Source organism: Arachis duranensis, chromosome 10, assembly GCF_000817695.3.
Source record: "Arachis duranensis cultivar V14167 chromosome 10, aradu.V14167.gnm2.J7QH, whole genome shotgun sequence".
NCBI lineage: Eukaryota > Viridiplantae > Streptophyta > Magnoliopsida > Fabales > Fabaceae > Arachis > Arachis duranensis.
This window is the reverse complement of record NC_029781.3, coordinates 102,737,654-102,753,403: the sequence shown is the minus strand read 5'-3', so window position 1 is coordinate 102,753,403 and position 15,750 is coordinate 102,737,654. Positions and strand designations below refer to the sequence as shown.

Below are 15,750 nucleotides of genomic sequence, written 5' to 3'. Positions count from 1 at the left end.
GAATATATGAAGATATAAAAACTTGTATTTTATATTCTTAATAAATGTCAATAAAAAGTAACAAATTTGCATAATTATTAGGGTAATTCACCTAAACAAATAAAATAGAAGCTAATATTATATGAATATCATAAATGCAAACAGGTTATATGCATGTCTTATTTATTTATTTATATAAATCAAATTAATTATATTTGATTTACACTTTCTCAGTATAAATTAAATTAATTGGATTTAAATTAGTAAGTACATTAGTAAATCAAACAAAGTAGCTTCAATTTATTATGAAAAACCGTGATAATAAACTAGTTTATAGTAAATTGAATCAATGAATTTTTATTTAAGGTTCATAGTAAATTGAATCAAAATGTATCGATTTATAGTCCATAGTAAATCGACTGAGTAGTTTCGATATATAAGAAATGAAGTCCTAGGTAAATCGAATGAACTAAATTCGATTTACTAGTTGTGTACCTATATATACAATTTGAATTCACTTGTTTCGAATTACAATTCACAATTTTCTCCACCTCCAAAACGCGCTTTAGAGAGAAAAGTTAGGCAACAACACCACAAGATTCAAAACTGCGGACATAGAGGACGACCTGGATCGTATCTATCTGTTGGACAGAGTTGCTCATAATGCTGGAAGCATCAATGAAGAAGTTAGTAAATGAATTTGTTTTAAGATAGATAAAAAATATCAGTAATATTAAGTCGCTTAGAGTATTTGATTATAAGCGTTAGTTAGAAATTTTAAACTAAAAATGGTGGTTAGAGTATTTTATTATTAAGTCTTACCTCCTCCGGACTGCATCGACAAATTCACTGTGAAGTGCACTTGGATGCAGGATACATTCAGTGAGCTTCCTCAGGGCCCAGACGAGGATACAGTTAGGAGGTATGCAAGGGCATACATCATGATGCTGTTATCCACTCAGCTCTTCGGTGAAGGGTCTAGTACATGTCTTCACATTCGGTGGCTACCGTATGTAGATAGAGGAGATGGACAGATATAGCTGAAGATCCGCTGCTCTTTCATGGTTATATCGATGTATGTGCCATGTGGCCAACAGAAACGTTATTAAGTTGGCCGGTCCATTGCAGCTCCTTCAATCATGAATCTTCTGACGATTCCCAAGTTTTAGGTCTGATGGATTTGACGTCTTTCCTTAGCCTTTGGTATTGAGGTACTTGATGTTTAAATATGTTATGTTTGTTGATACGTTTACGGTACATGGTCATTGTTTAAACACCATTTGATTCTCCACATTCTCCAAAAATTGGAATCATAACAAGAGTACCAATCATCGCAATAGTAAGCTGACTAAAAGGTCGATTATCCCCTATTTGTCCATCATCATCGCGGTTTAGATGAATTGCGAAGGACAGAGATGCCACCAAAACTGTCTCAAGTGCAATGACATGCACAAATGAAGAGGCACCAACAGGCATTGAATTAAAGGTTCATGGCATTGCTATAGATTAAGGATTTCGATTTGATCATCCTGAACTACAGACCACATTTCCAAGCTTGGCCAATAGCTTATGGGTCCTCATCTCAGAAAATTGACAATGACAGTGAAACAAAACTTGCAAATCTTCGTCACTATCTATCACAAAGAAGTTGTACTTCCCACCATCTTGTACAACAGAAATTGAAATTCTATAAAAATAATTTCTCCACCCATTTCATGGCATGCAGTCCTAGTTTTTAGATTATAGTATTCTGAAACTCAACAAAACTCGTAGAAGATTTGATAAAAATACTCAACGGATTCTTATCAGTAAATTTTATTTCCTCTTGCATTTTTTTCCTTAATTATTCTTCTATAGTGGGCAAAAACTAAAAACTTATCCTCACTAGCCATTGTGAGTTCCACTTTGATGAGGATTTAACATTCTGATCATATTTATATAGGTAAGTCTTATTACTAATTCGAATTTATTTAATTCGACTTATAACATTAGCTCCATACATATATAAATCGAATTCATTAGCTTCAATTTATATAATGTTGTGTCACACATTGTAAATCGAACCTATTTATTTTGATTTATATACTGCAGCGTTCTCTCCTAGTAAATCAAATCTACCTGTTTTAATTTATTACTAGCATGGCTAAATCGAATTCATTTGATTCTATTTGATGGTTTAAGTGGCTAAGAGAAGGAGGGGTTGAATCTTAGCCCCCTTTTATTGCTTGCTAACACTTTCTGAACTCAGAGGAGACTTTTCTGTTTTTAGCTCGTCCCTAGCCACGAGACTTTTTCATTTTGTCTCGTCACTTGGCACGAGACATTTTTAATTTTTGCTCCTGTGCAGTAGAAACAGAAATGGAGTAGGAGAGAAAGAAAATTACACCCAGATATATCCTGGTTCAGCTGCTAAGTGCAGTGCAGCCTACATCCAGTCTCCATCACAAACATGATGGAATTTCACTATAATCTTCCAGATTACAAATTGTAAAGTGCTAACCCAACTTACAAGGGGATTCGCACAGAATCATGAAACACAACATAGATGAACAAAGGAACTCTAAGACATCTATGGCTTTTTCTTTTAATTTTGCACTCTCTGCCTTTTTCCGCTCTATGGCTTTTTCATACAAACCTCACTGTTTGCCTTTTTCCATGAGACTCAAGACATGACAAAATTAAACAGAAAAAATATAAAACAGAATACTTTGAAGGAGAAGAACTTATGTTAGCTCAAGTAGCTCTGAGAACCCTGTGCCTTGCACTCTCACACTGTCTCCTTGCTTCAAATCATGGATGTTCACCCTTTTTATAGAAGAGTGAAGCCTCCACAGTTAAAACCAAACAAACCAAGCTTAACTTCTTCTCCATGCAAAACAAACCGGTTCGGCCACGTAGAGAGAAGAGGTAACTCATGCAAAACCCAACATGCAAATACCTCTAGTTCTTCCTTAGTCATCACCCTTCATCAATCCGGGCGCTCCATCATTGGCTTGCTCTCCAAGATGGATTTCTGGCCCTTGATTCTTCATGATGATGATGGCTTCATCTGCTCTAATCTCTGCCTCTTCCATCACTTCGCCACTCTAGCTACTTCCTGTGGTGGTTGAGCAGAATCAAAGACAAGCCATGCCTCCAAGAATCTTCACCTTGCTGGCCGAATCTTCTTCTTCCTTTTTGAGCATGAAGAGCTCAAGATTACCTCACCAAATCTAACCATATTTGGTGAAAATCTCAGCCACGACATACTTTTCTTTTTCTTTTTCTTGCCATCAGCTTGATGGTCTTGATGCATGTAGCTTCTTCTTCCTTTTGGTAGCTCAACTTAGCTTCCATAATTTCCTGTGATATGACCGAAGGGAAGAAAGAGAGATTAGAGAGAGAAAATGTTCTTTAGTGAAGATAGGAAAGAGAGTGAGATAAATTAATTTGATTCAAAACCCAAGCCTAGAAACGTGTAGTGCACTTAAGGCTATCACATCATTTCTCCACTTTCTCTTTCCATTTTTCAAAGTCTGCATTAAGTATAATAGAACAAAATTTGAAATCCATTCAAAAGTGAATTTGATTCCCGTGGAAACATGCACGGAGCTCTTTCTCTCTATTTCTCAAATTGGACCAAGTTAATGGATCTTTCCATTAAACTTAGTTTGAGCTAATTAACATCAATTCTGGCCCAATAATAATAATTCAGCTTCACTTTGTTGATTATAATCTTTGAATCAAAGCTGAATTAAAATTCACACTTAGGCTTGAAACAATAATGAGTAAAGCTGGCCCAAGTGACATATCAAACAATTCAGCCATATGGATAAAAGGATTTTATATTAATGCTGAATGAAAACTTTAATTTGGGCTTGCATCAAGTTTTCTTTTTATTTTCGGCCCAATATTAAAACCTGCAACAAAATTATTTAATCAATATATGTTAAATGAAAATCAGATTAATAATTTTGTAATTAATTATTTTTAATAATGTTTAGTCATCACAAATATTAATTTAGAGTTTTCCAAACTCATCACTATTTATATAGAGGAAGGATAAATCGAATTCATTAGTTTTGATTTATATAGGTTTATTGTCAAATCCGGACATACATGTAACGTTTCTTCTTTTAGGACTATCATGTAATATTAAATGCCATTTCATTTGTTTATGTCATTTACCCATATCATAATTATTATGAATAAATTACCATATGTACCCATGAAAAATACAAATGCTAACAAATGTAACTATATAAGAAAGAAATGACACTTGTAACCACAGAAGATACCCTTCGCATGACAGAAGTACCCAAACCCTAAAAAACTATTCAAAATTCTCAAATTGTCTTTTTCTCCACCATTGCTACGATCATCCCCAATTACTCATGGTGTGCTGCTGCACCTCTCCCTCCCCACTGCTACCGCCACCGTCACCATCGGGTGCTACTTCTCTATTCACAACTCTCACAGTTCTCAATTTTGCATCAACACTAGCCGCCATTTCCTCCAAACACCAAGTGGAGGTGGGGTACTATTGAGATAATAGTATTTCCAAGATCCAATCTATCATAATTGGCTCTCGTGCAAGTGGGAGATTGTTGGGAATAAGGAGTATGACCACAATTCAATCAATCATGTGTCAAATAATTTGTTATTGTTATTATATTAAAATGTTAATATAATAAGGTCCTTGATTAAATTTACAGATTTATCATTGTGATAGTGATCATAATATTGAGAGATAAATATTTTATAATTTAATCTAAATTGTTCTTGGTTATAGGATTATTAAAAAGGACATTAATAATCCAGAAAGATCAATATATATATAATGGTCTTCATTGGATGAAGATTAATAGATCTCATTTATTAAATTATATATATATATATGGTGCATATAGGGATATGACCATTGAACTGGCTCACTCTGGAAATTCCTAATGGTTATAATTACCGGATATTTGTTAATAGAATATTCTCAAAATGAACATAGTAATAGAATTTTCTTTGACTTGTGACTATCATAATAATTAATCAAAAATTATTTTTAATTTAGTTTACTAAATATATATACTACAACTTTTAAAAATTAATTTTTATAAATTATTTTTAAAAAATAGAAATTTTACCAAAATCCGTAGCATGAAGAAGGAAAGGGCTTAAGATGAAGTCAATAATTACATAATCATCTATGTTGTCGTTAGTTACGTTCTCCTCTCATAATTTGGGCCAATAATAATCATGATAGCTAGAAAAAAGGAATTTGACTATAGCATGTTGCCAATCATATGGATGATCCAGGTCCTTAAAAAGGAAACTAGGGGTACAATGGTAAATAAGTAGAAATATTAATTTCCCGTATAAACGGCGAGAAGAAAGGACCCACCATTATGCAATAGACAGGCTGTCGTGTATATATGACACTTGACAACACCACGCTCTTCTTAGAATCCCACCAAAGTTCTGAGTGTTTTGCTTTACTTTACTTTCTTGTACTTTGTTCCGCTTTAAAAAGAAATTAGTTAATGGAGAAAAGGTTAAACAAAATGTGGTGAATAAACTTTAAAAATAAAAAAAGCATTGATACTCCCAATTCATATTATCTTTTAGAAAATACAACAATTTACTCTCTTATGTTTAACTTTGTCAATTAAAATTAATTTTTTTTAAATACAAGGTTAGATTTCATAATTTTTTGAATTGATTTATCAATATTCAATATATTTATAAATAAAAATAATAGTTTATTCTTTTCAAATCAATGTTTATATTACAATATTATTTTGTGATTTTACTCATGCTTTGGTGGGTTGTCAAAATTTGTGTAGGTACATTTTTATTCATAAAAAATAGATTTTAGAATATAGTTTGATATTTATAAATGTTGGTATGTATTTTTATCTATTTTAAACTTTTTTAGTATTTTTCTCTAATAAATAAATATTATTGTGATGGTCGTCTTTGAAATTAGATAACAACATCTTTATACAACTAAAGTACAGTTCTGTTACATATTTAAATATTTTTGTCAATTAAGTTTAATCAAGTTAACTTAAATCTAACAAAAATTACTCACACTACGTGTACGTGAATTACACGCTTTTCTTTTTTGCGCTTTTCTTTTTCATTATCGTTTTTTTTGTTGCTATTGTTGTTGTATTTTTTTTCTCCTCCTCCTCTTCTTAGTTGTTATAGTATTTTTATTTTTTATTTTTCGATATATTTTTTTATTTCTTGTTTTTATTCTTAGTAAAAGGGTGAAACAAAAAAGAGAAGGTGAAGAAGAAAAAGAAAAAAAAATGATGATGAAGAAAAATAGTAGGATGTAGAATTTTAAATTGTGCAGAATTTATCCAAAAAAATAGCACTAAAATTTTTAACTATGACACGAGACGTTTTTTAATTTTGACACCAAAATTTCTTAACTGTAACACAAGTTCTTATTAAGAGGGTGAAATAAGAAAAATTATGAGAGTGTGAAACAAGATGATGATGACAATGATCATGAAGAGGAGGAGGAGGAGGAGAAAGAAGAGGAGGAGGAGGAGGAAAAGTTTTGAATTTATTAGAAATATGATAGAAACTTTTTAACCATGACACATGATTTTGTTAAGTAGGTGAAACAAGAAGAATTATCAAAATGTAAAATAAGAAGAAGAAGAAGAAGAATGAGAATTTTGATTTGTGTATAATTTATTAGCAAAAATAGCACCAAAACTTTTTAACTGTGATGCGTAAAGGTTTTTAATTAATTTTAATATTGAAATTTCTTAACTGTGACACCCAAATTTTTAACCATTTTTTCTTATCATTGAGCTGTATTAAACTGATATATAAGATGTCTAGTCATTTATGTATCATTTGTAACAAATTGTTGCTTTTTTTATTCCAAATTATATTTATTTTGTTGGTTGAATGAATTAAGATTTTAGATTTGTTATTCTTTAAAAAATTGTTCCGTCATTTATACAAAATTTCGGTGTTATTTTTAACAAATCTTTTGTGTCATTAATCTAAATTTTTTGTTTTTTTATCGTTAAATTAATTATGTAATATTGAATTTAAAAAAAGAAGATAATGATAATGAAAGAAGAAGAGGAAGAAAAATAAAAAAAGAGAAAAATCAAATAAAAAAATGAAAAAAAGAAAAAGAAGAGAAAAAGAAGAAAGAATGAAAAAAGAGAGATACAAGAAGAAGAGATGAGGATGATGATCATGATAATAAAGATGGAGAAAGAAAAAATAAATAAAAATAAATATAAATGTATGTATATAAATTTAATTTGGTTATTAGATTTAATTAAAAAAATGAGAAATTGAGGAAAAGAAAAAAAAGGAAAAAAGGAAAAAAAGAAAAATCAGATACTACTACCTAATCGGCTAATTAATCCTATATTAAAAACTTGATGGCTCCATCCTTCATAATAGGAACTAGCATAAACATCATATATTACAAATTCATAATACAATTCCAAGTTCCCATGCAACAAAACAAATATAGAAATAAAGTAGTCAAAACTGAAAAGTAGCCTGATTCGATAATGGTTGGAAAAGACAAACACAACTATTAGTCGACATTGATAAAACTAGGCTCTTACTTTCAAGAAAAAGATTTTATTTCCCACTCTCACTAATAAAATCTCATATAACTGTACAAGATAATAATAAATAGCCGCAAAAACAAGCACTAAAGGCAACTGAACTCTGAAGATAATGTCCTAAAAGCCACTACTAGCTACTATGCTTTAGGATATCTATAGTACATGTATATACTCCCCAGTACTAACTATATCTAAAATTTATTCTGATGTTTAGAAAGACTTACAATTTTATTGATTCCAATTAAAAATTTTAAATTTGTAATTGTGATTTTAATTTGTTTATGCGATCATTTTTGTCAGAATATTAATTTGATGTAATTATATAATATGGTAGACACTATTTAAACAACGGTACATTAATTTTATGTCTAAATTCTTTGAAAATCATATCGTTTCAATTTTTTGTGGGTTAAAACTCTCTTTCTTTTCACTACAATAATTATAAGTTGACAAACATCAAGAAAACCCTTACACTGCGTGGTTTCTAAAGAGTTTGTGCGCAAAACCAATGCGCCGTCGTTTAAGTAGTGTCCACCATGTCATGCAATTGCGCTAGATCAATATTCCGATGACGGAGATGATCACAGAGACAAATTGAAGCCACAATTATAAATTTGGGAGTTTTAATTGGGGTCAACGAAATTGTAGGGATCATTCTAAGTATCAGGCCAAATTTTAGAGGCCAAATTGAGATTTAACTCGTTTTTAGTGGAACTCACCAAAGATAGAGAGAAGAAAAATAAATATAAAAAAGTAATTTTTATAATAAAGAAAAGTTATTTATGCTAGATGAAGTACAACAAATTATTGAGGAGATATAGTAAAAACCACTCTCAATCTTCTGGCAAAAAATAAAAAATAAAAACGAAGTTTTTTTAGGGTTGTCGTCTTAATTTTGGACTTTGGTGATTTTTCTCTATTTCTCTACTATTCTCCTTTGCTCTTCTATTCCTTTAAAAATCTTCTTTTTGTCTCTTCTTTTTTTCTTTTCTTTCTCCTCTTTAACCATCTATCATCTTCTTTTTTTTTTTTTTTTACTTTTTCATTCTTACTTTTTGTCAAACATACTTTTACCACTACGGTCATTTCTTTTTGCGATCCACATCTTTTCACCGCTCCTTTTTTCACCCACCTTTCTCTCTTTTTCTGTATCCTCTTGTTCAGTTTCTCTATTTGTTTGTTGTTGTTTGTTTTTTATTTGTTCTCTTTTGTCTGTTTTCAAGAAATCTAGATTTGGTGGTTGTTCTCTTTCTTTTATAATGTATTGATCTTTTTCATGAGTATTTTAGATATGATTTTATAAATTTGGGTAAAGATTCAACCAGAAAAACTTTTTATCTATGAAAATATTTTCAGATTCAAAAAGTCTTTAGATCTATTCAGAGAAGAAGAGATGATACTTTTTTGGGTTACAGTATTTTTTGTGTAAAATTAGAAATAAAATAGATTGTGATTTATCTTTATTTTTGTCTTATAAAATTCTTTATAATTAGATTCTGTATCTCCCCTCAAATGATATTTCAACATAAAATTTATCTATTTTTATATTTGGTTTTGAGTATATACCTATTTTGGTCCTCAAAGAATTTTAAACCAGACATTTTAGTCCCTAACTAAAATTAATTACTCGATTGATCCCTAACAATTAATTCCGTCAGTCACTTAGGTCCTTGGCTCCGTCAACTCTAACGAAAGATAAAATGGTCAATGAAAACTCTAACATGGGACAAAATGATCCCTGACAACTCTAACAATGGACAAAATGATCCCTGACCCCTTTATTCAAAAACGACAATATTCTTCCCAAATTTTGATCATAACTCGCATAACCCTAACATTCATACTCTCCTTCTTCACATTCACAGTCTTCTTTTCCATCTTTTCCTTCCTCCTTTTTAGCTCCAAGATTAAGCCATGGTGTAATTGTTACACGTGTCGCACCTACCTCAATATGTCATGGACTACATACTTCCTAAATCTTTGTGACTAGTACATCCACCTCCTCTGCACTTCACCCACCAAAAACATCTATTTTCACGTCTTTGATAATATCACCTCCAATCTCGACAACGTCCACGACATCCTCAAGACCAAGTTCCACAACTACTCCAAAGGCACGCCTTTCTCCACTCTCCAGCAAGCAATATAGATTGTTGGACATTAGGACATCATGAGAAGATTCTCCTTTGACATCATATGCAAATTCTCATTTGAAATAGATATCGAGTGCTTCATTCCTTCTTTTCCGGAGTCCAAGTTGGCAGACAGCTTCGACCTCGCATCCAAGCTATTACAACGAGCAATGTCGCCGTTGCCGCTCATATGGAAACTGAAGCGATTACTGAACATTGGTTCAGAGAAGAAGCCGAAGGAAGCGATCGAAGTGGTGGACAATGTGGTCATGGAGAGGTTAGGGCAGAGGAGGAGGGAGATGGCAACAACGACGACGAGTCTTAACAAATCAGGCTTGCTGTCTATATTCATGGGATCCATCGAAGAATACGACAATTAGTTGAGAGACATAGGCATTAGTTTCCTGAGTATGAATTGATTGAGAACAAGTTGAGAATTTTTTTTCTTGTGAACATTAAATTTATAGAGTGTGCATTGTGTAGTTTGAAGTTATAGTGTTAGACTATTAGTGTTATACGAGATATGATGGAAATTGGAAGAGAACAGTGTCATTTCCGAACAGAGGAGATCAGGTACCATTTTGTCCCTGTTAGAGTTGTCATGGACTATTTTGTCCTCCATTAGAATTAAAGGAATAAAGGACCTAAGTAACTGACGAAGTTAATTGTTAGAGACCAATCGAATAATTAATTTTAGTTGAAGACTAAAGTGTCAAATCTAAAATTCTTTCATGACCAAAATGGGTATATACTCTATAATTTTAAATCTAATGTGTAATCTGCAATTTATAAGTGTCATTTGACCATTTTTTTAAATAATAGTTTTTCTTCCAAAAAAAAAATCACTACAAATTACTTGGGTTTGGTTACATCCTACCAAACATGCCTAAGACCCCTCTCAACTATATATATATATATATATATAGATATATATTATCACCATTCTTCATCAAAGAGAATCGTTACCACAACAAAAAACAGAACACAATGATTGCACCACTTGATTGGTTGAGCATTGTTAATGCGGATACTGGAACACGTGGAGTACCAAATCCATTTGTATAGTTCAACCATTTTAGCACGTGGTGTATGATACTAACATTAAAGTAACTTTGGTTTTGCTCATCAACCATACTCATTCAACTACTATAATATGTGTTTCATGTTATTTACAAGCCATTTTACAACTCTGTTGACATGCTGTGAAAAGATGGATCTGTGAACGAGCTTCAGAATCTAGATCCAAAAACATGTTTCCTCGAACCTTGCTGAAGTTTTCTTTGAATGAAAATGACTTGAGCTATTCAAAATTCCAAGCATGCCGAAGAAACAGTTGTCCTATACGGGGATGTTTCTATAAAGACGCTTAAAACGTCTTTTTGTAGAAACGTTTACGTGTCGTATTATTATTAGACGTATTAATGAACTGATTATTTTTGAATTTATTAACAAATTAGAATAAAATCGATTTTTTATAACAATAATAATAAATCCAATTTTTTTAGGGATCTATTATATTTTTAAATTTGTAGAGATTCAAATATCTGCAAAACAAAAAGTTAGAGATATATTTATCTTTTTATCAAAAAATTTAAAGATATTCAATTTAGATAATGTAATTCGATCGGATCAAATTGGGTCTAATAATTATAATGCATACAATTGGGTTTATTATTGTTGCTATAATAAACTAATTTTGTTCTGATTTATTAAAAAATAAATTATTAACCGGTTTAATAAAGATATCCAATAATAACATGACGCATATAAATATCTTAAAAAAAGATATTTTGAGTGTCTTTATTAAAGTTATCTCCATTCTATATAAGTACAGTAATCGAGGTAATTATACTAATATAAATATTTTAAAAAACTAATAATTAGATAAATTAAAAATAGAATAATTTTCATACGCAATCAATACGATTGCTACATTTATAAAATTAACTAATTTTCAATTCTATTATTTCAAAGAATCATCTAAACAAATGAATTTAAAATGATAAACGTGTAAAATTCTTTACACTAAAAATCTGTTTATTAAAATAATATTTGATTTTTATGTGTTGATAATATAATTTTTTATTACTTGTGCATCAAAATTAAACTAGATTCTCAATTCAATTTATAATACAGTGATAAAACATTGTGATAAAATATTTATGTAACGAAGAATAGAAAGAAAATATCAATACAATTCACAATACAATAAAAAAAAAGAAAAAAAAGCAAAGAGTAGCGCAAAATTAGGAACTAAATTCTCAATATAACAAAAAGTAGTGCATGTAGATCATATTTGGACTTTGGAGTAATAGTCGTTTTGATGTCTTTGATATGGTGTGTTAGTTGTAATTTTTATATTTTTTTTGTATTGTAGACTTTGGGCTTTTGTTTCAATGGAGTAAGAAGTTTTTGTTTGGTTTTTGTGTGTGTTAGCGTGTGAGTTTGAAGTGTTTTTTGTAAGGTTGGGACTCGTTATTTTTGTTACTTGGCTCAATTTGTTTTATTTTTGTTACTTGGCTCAATTTGTTTTGTTTCGTTGAGCTTTTGTACTTTACTCTCCGCTTATGGTCGAGCAATTCATTTAAAAATTGAAAAAAATATATAATTTATATTTATGAAAATGAATGTTGTTACTTCTATTTGATAATGTCACTTTTTTTACAAATTTATTCAAATATACAATACAAAATAATTATGTGTGAAATGATATTAGTAAAATAAAAATATTATATGCACAAAAAAATTAATCACTATATATTTGTATATAATTAAAAATGTGTTATTTAATTATTTTTAATTTATATTTTATATTTTAATATGTATTATTGTTTTTTATTTAAATTAAACAATCACATAATTTGTCGATATAAATAAATTACAGTATAATTACTTAAATAAACAACATACCATATCTCAAGTACTAAGAGTCCAACGTGAATATAGGCGTATTCCATGTATTGGGCTATTATGCGTCCATAATGCACTCGAAATACGTTGTAAGCCAAGAAACAAATATTGAGTATCCAAAATGTGTTTAAAAGTTGATTTGGGTCACAGCACCGGAAATACAGATAAAATAAGAATTAGAGACATATCACGCGAGATATGTGCAAATATAATTTTAGGTAAATTTTAAATTAGATCAAATTTAAAAATAATTTTAAATTGATATTTTTGAATAAAAATTAATTAAATTAATGAATAAAAATTAAATAAATACTATTTAAATCGTAATAAATTATACTAATTTTAAAAATATTAAAATTAATAGACAATTAAAATTTGAATCGGTTCCGTGTTAATCCAATTCAACTCCAAATCCATGGCACCTAAAATTAAAATAAAATTAATAACCATTTTTAATAATCACTTCTAATTTCAATCTTCTACTATTTCTAATGTGTACACTTTTAATTCACTTGAAAATGTCAGTCAGATAAAATAAAAGGTTTTAGGATTGAAATAATTCATAAGTAAGTAATAGAAAAAAATTACGGATAAATTAATCTAATTCGATTTAAATAGTAATATGTTTTACTGATTTTTACTGTATAAATTGATCTAAATCATCTATAAGTATTTTTTAATTTTAAAATTAATTTTTTTATAACTATGAGTCTAATTTAAAATTTACTTAAAATTATATTTGTACGTATCTCGAATGCTGTGACACTAATTTTTATTTTGATGGGATCTGAAATGCTGTGACCCAAATTAGTTTTTGAACACATCTCGAGTGCTCAATATCCGTTTTTCGGTCTACAATATATCTAGGGTGCACTTTGGATATGTCAGATTCTCCGAACGTCATATTCAAGATCTCAGTAGTACCCAATGTATGCCCATATCTGCGTTAGCGTTATTTATTTAAGTAATTATTCTGTAGTTTATATATATTAGTAAATTATATAATTATTTAATTTAAATAAAAGATTCTAGAAAAATATGTATCAATTTTAATATATAAAATAAAAATACATATAAATACTAAAATATTTTATCAATATTTGAAACTAGTCATTACATCTGTTATTACCTATTTTTTTATATTTATGTGAGTTATTTTAGACAATTTTTCAATAAAATAATTTACTATCAAAATAATAAAGCTATTTTTTACCCAAAAATAATCAAATTTTTTCTACAAGAATCAAATTTTTTATGAATGTCAAAATAAGTAAAATTTTGGATATTAATTTTGTACTATAGGTGGTGGTGTGGGGTTGCAGAGCATTAGATTCAATAATTCCAGGGCCAGAAGCAGAATTGAATAATGATTCTAAGTTTTTCTCTCGTTGTTATGAATGGCGATTAAACATGGAAATCGGGGAGGTTAATGAGAAATATCTCATTGATGGACCAAATCAGTTCATGGATTTTCCTGTACTCAATGAAAGTTTTATAGGAGTTAAGAATAAATACGCATACACCCAAGTGGTGGATCCCAATGCAAGCTTTGTTGCAGGTATTTATCTATTTATAAATTACTAAAGTTTAGATTTTGTGTTTAATAATGCTGAGTTTGTGTGTTTGAATTGTTAGATATGCCAAAATATGAGGTCTAGCTAAGTTATACTTTGAAGAACAATTATCATTTGAGGTACAATTAATAATTATATATGCATTGAGTATTGTTTAATTTTATGAATTATTACAAAATTGAATAATTTGTAAATAAAATTAGGAAAAGATCATAAGAACGGAATATTATGCATTTGAAAGCAGCAATGTATTCTGCACTCGCCTCGCCTTTGTCCCTAAAGAAAAAGGGGGCATTGAAATGGAAGAAGAAGATGGTTGGATCATTGCTTTTGTTCATAATGAAGACACTAACTTATCACAAGTAGGAACTACTTCTTAACTATGTTCCATGCCATGTATATATGTATATTAATAATAAATTAATAATAATAAGTGCATGCATGAATGCAGGTTCATATAATTGATGGAAAGAAGTTAAGTGGTGAGGCAGTTGCCAAGATTACATTGCCATGCAGAGTTCCTTACGACTTTCATGGAACTTTCATGCCAATCTCTTTTCAGCCCCCAACTCCCTCATCATAGCTCTATTTATGTTATGTATATATGTCATTGCTATTTAGCCATCATATTATACATTTAATATAATAAGGCCAACACAATGCAATGCTTGAATATCATTATATTTCAATCATTATAATGTCAATATCAGAATAGTTGAGGTTCCATCTCGAGCTGTTAAAGAGAGATAAAAGAGTCAAAGTTAGTTAAAATAATAGCTAGTTAGTTAAGAATTCTGTTTTCAGTTAGTATATATACTACTTTGAGTATATATGCTCCAACAGAATTTTCTAGTGTAAATAGTATTGAAAAAAGTTGAAGTTAAAATAAGAACCTGTCTCACAATAAAAGAATCCAAATGATTTTTTATAACCTTTGCAATTAAATAGATAGTTGTAGAGATATTCTAAGTAGTAAATATAATGACAGAAATTAAATAATTAAATACCAAAATTTTTATTGTCAAAAAACTTTTAAAAGGGATAAAAAATTCACAGAATATAGTCTAGTAAAATCTTTCACTATTAAAATAACGAGTACATAATAAGTCTTTCTAGTAGCATTAGAGTATCTCAACAATCAATAAAATACATTATCAAAATTGATATAATCAATATAGACCCTCCACAAAATAGGTATCTCAAATCAGACAAAAGAGAAAATCATACAACTAATAAGTTATATCTTAATATTCATCTCTACACCATGAACAACATACTAAAAATTTCATAAGAAATAAAGCAAGTTTACTAATTTAATAGAAGCACATTGAAACTGCCATTTTTTTCTTTTTCTTCTTCTCTTCGTCGATCTCTTTTCCTCTCCTCACTCTCTATATTGTGGGTCCACTTGAGTTTGGAGACCCACCAACACAAAACTTTTTTATTGTCTCAAATGAGGATAGGCTGTTCTACCAAATCCACTCTTTGTAAGAATTAAATTTCACTGCAGGCGTGACGGACCTACATTAAAGGAGGAGGGGGCATTTGCTCCCACAGAGTTTAAAA

At 29.7% G+C, this 15,750-nt stretch overlaps 1 protein-coding gene and 1 long non-coding RNA gene across 3 annotated transcripts in view; both read left to right on the top strand.

Annotated features, from left to right (window-relative positions):
• The window catches only part of LOC107471590 (ribulose-1,5 bisphosphate carboxylase/oxygenase large subunit N-methyltransferase, chloroplastic), a 75,754-nt gene that overhangs the window by 42,728 nt on the left and 17,276 nt on the right, over positions 1 to 15,750 (top strand). The gene's annotated exons all lie outside the window — the stretch shown is intronic.
• On the top strand, positions 13,432 to 14,857 carry LOC107471563 (uncharacterized). The gene is made up of 5 exons (XR_001588614.3): positions 13,432 to 13,539; positions 13,913 to 14,168; positions 14,246 to 14,303; positions 14,388 to 14,546; positions 14,636 to 14,857. It is a non-coding gene; the product is annotated as an uncharacterized LOC107471563 (long non-coding RNA).